The following is an 8,168-nucleotide window of genomic DNA, read 5'->3' as shown; positions in this document are numbered from 1 at the left end:
TGGAGGAAATGGTGCACTGACCCTTCCTTTTTTCCTTTCCTTTTTCTCAGTCACTGCTATCAAACAAGAGTGAGGAAAGGTGTAGGAAAAGATATTAAGGAGGTGCTGCCCACCCAGGGCACAGCATTTCCCCCAGCCAATTGCACATCCTCCAGGTCCCTCCCCAGTCCAGATGACTCTCCACAGCAGCTCCAAATCCCTGAGCAGTGCCTTACTTCCCATAGGAGACCCCATCACCGGGCAAACCCTCCTTTGCTCCCGTCTCTCTCTTTCTGAGTATTTGTTATTTTAAGCCAACCCCTCAGGGATTCAATTTCTGTGCAGAATGTGGGGATTTAGCCACACAGCCCATGTTAATGCTAATAGGATTATCATAGAATCATGGAATCGTTTAGTTCGGAAAAGACCTTTAAGACCATCGAGTCCAACCGTTCCCCCGGCACTTGCAAGGCCACCACTAAAACATGTCCCTAAGAGGGAGATTTGCACAGGGGAGCTCCAAACCTTCCCAGTGAGTGCCTGATGTATGGCCAACAAGGAATGGAGATGCAAAAAGCTTCACACTGTGAGTGCTGAGCCCAAATTCAACCCCAACCCCTGGGATGAGGCAGAGGATTAACAGATACATGTGTGTGTTGTGTGCATTTCCCCCAAACACTGAGATGTTCTTATTGTCTTAATGAAGGTTTTGGAGCTTTTCCTGATGTCCCACAAAAAGCCCACGGAGATATCAGGTCCTCCTTGTGCTATCTCGCCTCCAGCTGCCAAAAGTAAGGAATGAAAAACAATGCTAAGGGCTGAAAACATCTCTGAATGGGACTCTGGGTGGGCCTCAGGCTGCTGGACATCTTTGGGAGCCTGGGGACGAGGAAACAGTAAAGCATCCAGGAGTGATGTTTCCTTTTCACATAGGAAATTAGGAATGCCCCTGTGTCCCTGTGCTGGCAGGAGTGTGAAGGAGCAGACACATCTCCCCCCACTGAGGAATGTCCCTGTCCGCATGTCCGTGTGCTGGCACGAGCTCCCACCCACCTGAGGGACACAAAAGAGAGATGAAGATTTCCTGCTGATCCAGCTGTTTCTCTGGAAATGCAGATTGGCTGAGCGGTGCCTTTGGGATTTCTTATTAGGTTTTTCCTGTATTAATGCTGTGCAAGGAGTTGTATAAGCAGCCATGGGTTTGTCCCCACTGATTTTTCCAAGCAGACCGCAGCTGAAGTGTTTGCCCCAGCCCAACAACCCGCAGAGGGGTGAAGGACCGGTGCTGGTTCTGCCACAGCCCATCCCACAGCACAGATGGTCCCATAATTGCTACTTGCTTTCCCATCCTGACTTTCTGGGACATGTGTTTTGCATTGCGATCCCCTCAGCCTCCCTGCTTTTGTGGATCACACTTCATAAAAGAATGGCTACCTTGGGAACTCAAGGCAGGACATTTATTCTTCCTGTGCATGCGAGTTTGTCACTCCCTGCCATGGCCCAGCTCATAAAGCAGAGTCTTTGCTTTTAATCCTGATTTTGCAATGTACTGAAGTACACACATTCACCTCTATCCACTGGAACACTCAGGGATGTTCTCAACTCTTAGTCCTGTGATTTTCTGCTTTAATTCAATCCAGTCTCATTTCCTGACTGTGCTGGTCCCCACCGAGCTATTCTCATTGTCCCTCTGTTTTTGCCCTCCATCAATAAATTATATATATATTATATCTATTATATATTCCTTACTAAAGCACTTTAAAGTGTTAAGATGAGAGGTGAAATAAGAAATAGAACACAGCAATCCCCTTTCATTTGCTGAACTTCCTTGCCACTGCTGCTTCATAGACAATATCGGATACAAACAGCATGAAATTTTGAAAACTAAAATAAATTAAAATAAATTATAAATTAAACCTTTGTAGCAGCAACGGCACCAAAAAGCTGCAGATGATTCCCTGAGACACCCATACAGTAATTTGGATTTTTCCAGGTAGGTAATGAGATCCTGTGTGACAGCTCTGTGTTGGCAGAGCCCTCTCCTCCAGCCTGAATCCCTTCTGGCTTCTTCCGGTGGAAAAAGGGGAATATTTCACCCAGCTAAAAATGAGCAAATGCTGATGTTTAAACAGAACTCTCAGAGGAAGCTGCCTCTGTAACCACAGCTGGTTTGCTGCAGACCTGAACACTCACAGCCAATTTGCTTTTTTGGTGTAATAGAATTCCAACTCAGTCCATGGAGCTCCACCGGGGATTCATTTGGCCTTTTGCAGTTACTGGGTTAACCCTGGAAGGGGGAAGGAAAGGAGGGGACCACCAAAACCCATCTCTTTGCAGCACCAGCACCTTTTCTGTGGGGACATCAGGAGGGATGGGATCGCACAGCTGGATCTGGGGATGTTTCTTGGTCTGGAAAGGGCAGGATCCCTATGGGATACAGCTGAGATGTGCTGAATTAAAGACTTTTTAACCCAGCCCTGTCACTGCAGCCAGACAGGGGCCACATAAAGACCCAAGGATGGATTTATCCCCATCTGTGGCCACCAGGCTGTTTGGGAAGGTGGGGCTGGCCATCCTCTCCCTTGCAGATGTGCCAGGCTCTTCCCTGCAGCCAAGTCCTTCCCTGAGGCCCAGCCAAGGAACCAGTTGGTGCAGGATCCTCCACACTGCTGCTCTTAGTGTGTGAGCTTGCTCAGATTAAGGTTGTTGCTTAAGCTTCTATGCCTATTTGCAAGCTGCCAGGGGAATGGAAGCTCTCCATCAGTTTGTGGCTGTGCAGGAAGCTCAGGTGTTCCCAGGGATGCACTGCCTCCCCACTTGGATTAAAAAGAGGTGCTGCCAGCCTCCTGCCATCATGAACACCAGAACTCCATGTCCTCTTTCTGTGTCCTTGCAGCCCTGCTGGGGGATTTTTCCTCTTGGATTTTCTGTGACTTTTTAGAACTCACCATAGCTGTTCCTGAAAGTCAGAGAGCTCTGAGTGTGCAGTGCAAACACCCTTCTCCCAGCCTGTCCCACAGTGAGGTGCTGGGGCTCTTTTCCATTCTCCTGTGGAGAATCTCAGAAAGATTTTAAGTTTCAGGAGTAAAAGATCCTTTTCCCTGTTTTCTCTGTGTGAATGGTGAAATCCTCTTTTTCCTTCTTTCCCTTTAGCACAGGCTCAGCTGTGTGTTCCTGTCCCACCCCAGTACCCGGAGGTTAGGGGTGCAATTGTCCCAAAGGAGGGACAATCTCTTAATCCCTGCTGGTTCCTGGCCCAGCTCTCCCACAGCCATGGGGTTTTACAACCCCTTTTACCAACAGGTACTACCTCAGCAAGGCGCTGCCACAGCCCAAATTGTGAGTTGGGGACAAATATTCTTGTTGTACTGCTGTTCAGGAAGTCTGTATCCCTGGATGTTATCCCTTTCCCAAAAAACAGGCCAGAATTTGGGGTATTTGGGGTAGGAAGACCTCGTGTCAGGGCTTTGGTGGCTTGTTCTTCCCAGTTAATAAGGGGAGAAAAAGCTCAAATGCTGCGTCTCGGCTGTGTCACCGCCTGACAGAGGCTGGAGCCTGGCAGACACACAGACATATTGTTCTGGAATCAGCAATTAGCTTCCCATTTTCCCCCCTCATCCCTCTGAGAAAGGGACGAGGAAAAGCCCCACTTGAGAATGAATTAGTATCTCAAAAGAGAGGGAGCTCTGCAGATGGCTCCGTTGTGCTTCACACTCTTGTGCAGCTCTGGAGCACACAGCTCCTCATCCTCAACCTGTCCAATGTCCAGATGTTCTCCTATTCCAGACACCTGGAAGAGGGAAGGTGGCCTCACCTCCACTTTCCCCAAAAAGCAGCTGTTAAATGATATTTGTCACCAAACTTCAGCATGAATTTTGCCCAAGTGTTTCCCTCTGGAACACTGTGACAGTGTGGGTTTGCTGCTTGAGTTGCAGGGGGATTTCAACACTTTGGAATTCCCAGATTCTTCACTTTTTTTACTCAAATATGACTCTGTTTAGCTATGGGAGTCTGAGATGGTAGATTTTGTAAGTCACTTGAACATATCTAACAGCTGGAGTTAAGTGTGCTCCGTGTGAAACCAAAATTGAACTCTGATCTCAGAGTGCTGTGATTTCCCTCCTGTCCCTGTGGCTCACAGCAGAGGGAAAAACTCCAGTAAAATATCATTTTTAGGGAACAATTTGGCAGCACCATGAGCTGCCTTTGCTTTTCAGGTGGGGAGCAGCTCCAGTCTGAGGAGACAGAACCTTTGTCCTTGTGGAGTGGCTCTTGGTGATGTCCAGCTGCATTAAATAGAGCCTGAAAAAGTCTCATGCAAAGGCTGCATTTCCAAAGGGCAGCAGCAAAATGGGGTAATTACAGAATATCCTGAAGTAGAAAGGATGCACAGGGATCATCCAAGACCAACTCCTAAACAATATTAGAGAGTTTTTAAGGAGAGTTGCCCTACTGCACCTTGAGGGCTTCCAGAGGTGTAGCTTTTAAGGTTTTTTATTTTTCCCTGCTCCATCACCAACAACTGGGATTTGTTTCAGGGATCAGTGTCTCCAAATAGCTGAATTTCCTCTCAAGCTTCTCCTGTGTAACATCTGGATCCTGCAATAATCATTCCAGTGCTTGATCCTGCTGTTGTTTGCAAGATCCCTGTGGACCACCAGAACAAGGCAGGAAGTATTTCAGGCTCTTAGGTCTCCTGCAGTTTAGCTGAATTTCAAGCAGATCATCAGGGTCTCACCCTCATTGTGTGTGTATTTGTCTCCTGGAGCCCCATGGGTTTCTTGTTCCATGTGCCAGTTCCTTCCCAGCTGTTTCCCAAATTTAAAAGAAATAGGACAAATTTGGCACTGGAACAGGCTCCTCAGGGAAGCAGTCACAGCTCCAAGCCTGAGAGAGCTCAAGAAGCGTTTGGACAATGATCTCAGGCACATGGTGGGATTTTGGGGCTATCCTGTGCAGGGCTAGGAGTGGGGCTCGATTCCTGTGCATCCATGAATCAGGAGATTCCATGATTCTATGGAAAAATCCCATTCTGCAACTGATGGAGAGGCTTCAGTGATGGGGACTGTGGTACTGCTAAAGATACTGATCAAATAACTTCCGTGGCTTGTTGGGTCTGCTTTAGGGCTTTGAACTCATTTTTTCCAGGAAAACATGGAGTTTTCCAGATGTTCTCATTGCTGCCATGTTTCACCTGTTGGTAAGACCATAGAAGCCATGGACACCTGAGTGTCCCAGCGAGGACAGGTTCTGTGGGGAAGCTCTGGGACACCTGAGAACTCCCTGTTGGCCTTTTCCCCCCTAAAATGCAACGGGATATTCCCCTGGTGCTGGCTCGCAAGGCTGCTCAGGGCCAGCTGCCACACAGGGGTGTCCGTGGCCTTTCCAGTGCCCATCTCGGGGTGGGAATGATGGGCGTTCAAACCCGCTCTGCCTTTTGCCTCTGCTCTCCAGCAGCTCTCAGCGGAGCTCCCGCCGGACCCCTGGGACATACAACTTTCCCAGAGTTAGGATGCAGGACTCGGTTTGAGTGTGACCGCCGCCGGGATGCGCCGGGCACACCCCAGAGCTGTGAGGGCGCCTCGGGCGCCTCTGAGGGACCCACGGGGGGTGGCCTGACTAGCGCGCGAGGCCGCCTCACGCCCCCGTCCTGTGAGGGAATCGCGGCCATCGGGGGCTACCCCAGAGCTCCGGCGGGGCGGTGATCCCGGTTTTCCCGGTTACCCCGCGCCACGGGCGAGGGGCGGCAGAGCGGGGGGCTCCGTGAGGGGAGTGGGGGGGCGCCGAGGGGGGCTGGTGGCGCCTCGTCCCCATCCCGCAGCCGAGGAGGCGGCGGCGCTGACGCAGCAGCAGCGCGGAGCTCGGGACTCGCGGCGCTCCCGCCGCTGGATTTCTCCCCCCCGGGGCCTGCGGCAGCCTCCCGGTGAGTCCACACGCGGTCCCCGCGGCGCCGGCTCGTCCCTCCGCCCCCGGGAACTCCGCCGGGCCGGGAGCAGGTGCCGCCGCCCCGGGGTTTGGGGGGCGGGGGGTACGCGGGGCCACCGGGAACTTCCCGCGGCGGCGGGGAAGCGCCGGGAGGGCACGGCGGGCTCGGTGGCGGGTGGGCCGGGCCGAGCCGCCGTTACTCCGCGCGGTCCCACCGGTGCGAGGCCGGATCGGCCCCGCCGAACCCCCCCGGGCTCCCCCGCCCCTGCCGCTCGGGCAGCACAAAGGCGGCGGGGCCGGGCCGGGGGGGCCCGGGGGAGTTGCGGGGCTCGCGGCCCCGGGGGGCTCCCTGCCCCGGGGGCTGCTCGGCTCGGCATCGCCGGGTCGGGGGCGATTCCCAGGGAAAGCCGTCGCTGTCCTCGGCCCCTCCGGATGTCGGAGCTGAGCCGGCGCTGCCCGGCCGGGAGTTGGCACAGGACGGGCTGGCGGGGGTTGGTGTTTCGGGGCGCCCCACGCCCGAACGGGGCGATGGGCCCCTCCCCTGAGCGCTGAGCGGTTCAGTCCGGCGAGTTCCCGATGCTTTGCAGGATGTGATGCCGGGCGGGCTGCGAGCCCCGCGTCCCTGTCAAGCAGGTACCATCGAGCCTCTTTGGGGGACAGCAGAGCAGTTTTCATTTCCATCGCGATTTTTCCCACTTGCCGTGCGCTCCTCGTGGCTCTGGGCATCTCTCCTTTCCTGCCGGCTGCTCCGGTGGCCGTCGGCTTGTTTCCTCTTCTCCTTTTGTGTAGCGGTGGCTCCTAATGGAGGCAGCTCCGCTGGCTCCCTCTTTTCCAGCTGCTTCTATAAGGCGCAGGAGCCAGCACATGTGACTGGGCAGATCTCGGGAAGACTAGCAAGTGCTCCCCGGGCTCCTGCTCGACAGCCAGCCCCAACACGGGGATACCCGCACCCCGATGTCCCTTTCCCTGCCCCGGCACAGGGAGACACAGGAACCCCCTCTCTTTCACAAGAGCAGCCATGAAAACTTAAAAAATACGAGCATTTGGGATCTATTCGGTTTGCCTCTCCCCCTCCCCTCTCTCCTTCCACAAAATGCTTATCTGAAAGAGGTTCTGGTTGTGTTTTGTTTTAAAGAATCCAGCTGCCCCTCGTGCTCGCTCTCCATCTGAAGTCATCATTGTCAGGAGCAGGCGAACCTCAAAGCGAGAGGCTTTGCCGGGCTTTTGCTTGCCTGGTTAATTGATCTGTCCATCAGTTTGCCACAATTAGCGAGTGCTTGCTCCACGCTGAGGGGCTCCGTGGTGTTCTGGGGGGCTCGGTGCTTTATTTTAAGGCTTCTGGCTCTCGTGGTTGTGAGAAAGAGTGACACGAGCTGTGTGATAGACCGATGCTTTTGAAATCTTAATGTGATTTAAATACCAGCACGCTGCTGATCGCTTTAACAGAAATATCCTGCTCACATATTCATCCCGGGCCATCCTTCACGTTTGTCATGTCCTGGCTACCTGAATCGTTCCGAGCTTCAGCTGGAACTGTCTAAATGTTTGCTGGTGATAGGAAATCGTGCATTAGTGTGATTTAGCAGGATGTTTTGGATTTAAACATTGATTTCTGTTTGTTTTCCTCATGAATGCAGTGTAGCATTTCCAACTGCTTTCCAGCTGGAGCAGAGCAGAGAACTGTAGTGCTACTGATAGGTGTAAAATCAGCTGGAAAACGCCAAGCCTGCAGGGAAGAATAATTCCCTGAACTTTGTGCGAGTGGATCCTTTCTGGATGCTTTGTTTGCTGGGGGTTGATGGTGACAGTTGCACAAAACAGTAAGATGCAACTTAGAAGTGTGGGGTTTGGGGGGAAAACAGTCACACCCTTGTGTCTTGAGGCAGAAATGTTATTTTGGAGGCCACTGACGTGTTCTCATCCAGCTGAATCATTCAGTTAAGTGTCGGTACTCTGTCCTTCTTGCCAGTTTGTCTGTATCACCTTTCTGTTTCCACTCTGGAAGCCTTAGTGTTTATTTGGCTTTTTAGCCAGTATCATGGGACAGCTAGGGTTGGAAGGGCCCCTGGAGACCATCCCCACCTAGAGCAGGTGACACAGAAATATGTCCAGGTGGGTTTGGGATGTCTCCAGAGAGGAAGGCAGCCTGTTCCTGTGCTCTGCCACACTCAGTGGAAAGTTCTTCCTGCTGTTAAGGTGGAACTTGTTGTGTTTTAGGTGATGCAGGTTAATTTTGTTTGCTGTGGTGGTGTTAATCGCTGTGG

General features: G+C 52.5%; 1 protein-coding gene across 2 annotated transcripts in view; it reads left to right on the top strand.

Annotated features, from left to right (window-relative positions):
- The first annotated feature begins 5,773 nt into the window (after nt 1-5,773).
- The window catches only part of BAHD1 (bromo adjacent homology domain containing 1), a 35,516-nt gene continuing 33,121 nt past the window's right edge, over nt 5,774-8,168 (top strand). For both annotated transcript variants that reach the window (XM_039706546.1, XM_039706544.1), the window contains exon 1: nt 5,774-5,902. The gene's annotated coding sequence lies outside the window, so the exon portion shown is untranslated. The remainder of the gene's footprint in view (nt 5,903-8,168) is intronic.

This window comes from Passer montanus, unplaced genomic scaffold (genome assembly GCF_014805655.1).
Source record: "Passer montanus isolate IOZ18808 unplaced genomic scaffold, ASM1480565v1 scaffold194, whole genome shotgun sequence".
NCBI classification, from domain to species: domain Eukaryota; kingdom Metazoa; phylum Chordata; class Aves; order Passeriformes; family Passeridae; genus Passer; species Passer montanus.
Note: the sequence above shows the minus strand (reverse complement) of the source record. Positions and strands in the feature narration are given on the sequence as shown.